The sequence below is a fragment of the Propithecus coquereli genome, unplaced genomic scaffold, assembly GCF_000956105.1.
Source record: "Propithecus coquereli isolate 6110/MARCELLA unplaced genomic scaffold, Pcoq_1.0 Scaffold30, whole genome shotgun sequence".
Taxonomy (NCBI): Eukaryota; Metazoa; Chordata; class Mammalia; order Primates; family Indriidae; genus Propithecus; species Propithecus coquereli.
In genome coordinates, this window is record NW_012148619.1 from 3,962,631 (window position 1) to 3,964,275 (window position 1,645).

A 1,645-nucleotide genomic window follows, 5' to 3' on the forward strand; every position below is an offset into this window, starting at 1 on the left:
AAAAAACATGAATTCTTTTCTCTATACTTGGTTTTTCTTTCCTTATAAATAATGGGTTCTGTAGCATACATTGCAATTTTTCAAAATAACTTTTCTTCTTGGAAAATGGAAGTGAACTCAGGATTCAACATGAGTGACCTAAATTGAAATAAACTTCTCCACTGTTGATACTGTTTTAATACCTTTATGTGGCAGTTTAATGTATTATAATGTTTTGTTTACATTGAGCAATGTGATTTTATACAGATAAAAAATAATACATTATCATATAGATAACGGTAATTTCTTTTCTATACTTCTGCTTGCAGCCTTTTTAAAAAAACATCTGTACTCTTTCCTAATAGATCTGTACTTTTCCTGTTTGTAATAAATGTTGGTCCATGTCTGTGTGATTATTTAGATTTTACCCTAAAACTCAATATGCTTTTTTATCTACAATTTCTTAGATGCATATATAAATGTAGAGATGTAAAAGAAAACAGTAGGAAGTACTTGCAAACACAGTGATCAAATGTCTGAAAGTGCTTTGAGTAATTAATAATTAACTTGATAAGCAAAGGAAATATTTGCATGTTCACTGTTATAAGTAGTGAACAATTTTAGGTTTTATTGAAACATCTATTTCATCCCTTTTCCTCATCCATTGTAGCAGAAATGTTTAGGTATTGTCCCATATACTAACATGGTCTGTACATTTTTTCCCTTGGGGTTTTTTCCTCTTCACCCAAGGCACCTATTTCCAAAAGGGCATAGTCACTTAGATAAAATTTCTTTAAATAAAATCTTATGTTTTCTAATCTTTGTATCTTCTAAATAATTTATTCTTTTATGTGAAACAGCCATTTTTTTCAAGCAAAGTCTTGTGCTAGGCAACCTGATTGCTTTTACATTTCTTAACCTTATAAAGCAAAACTATAATAATCTGCAGTCATTGGTAAACATATTCAAAAAAATGGTCATTTTCTTTCCTCTGCAAAGACTCTTACATTTTTAACCCAGCTTGTTTATAAATTCTATTCTTTCGTATAAGAAAAGTTGTCATATATCCTGAAAATGTGGAAAAGGGCATCTCTGGGTTTATGATAAAAAGTGCATACACATTGTAAAATTAGTTGTGAAACAAAAAGGACTGTTGGGTCATGCAATCTGAAGTTTCCCTGCGAGTAGTAGTGTTTTAGCATAAATTTCTTGGACATTTATGGAATACTATAATAATATGTAATACCTAATACTTACTGATAATTTTGGTACATTTGGTAATTTTGGACTCCCTATCCCAAGAGGTATTAAAGATATGCTTCAGCATAGCATTTATGAGTCAATACAAACATACATAAGCCCTTTATAATATTACATAGCTAGAAACCTCCATATTTGGAAATACAACTAATTCCAACACAAAAAAGCCTTTTGGGGTGCTCAGCATTTTTGGTTCTAAGTTGAGCTTAGAAGAAGCAGGTGGCAATTGACTTTCTCTTATAAAACAAAGCCACTTTAAGTCAAAAGCTCAAATATTTTCTAATGGACTCTTGTTTTTTTGTTTTTTTTTTGAGACAGAGTCTCACTCTGTTGCCCTGGCTAGAGTGAGTGCCGTGGCGTCAGACTAGCTCACAGCAACCTCCAACTCCTGGGCTCAAGCGATCCT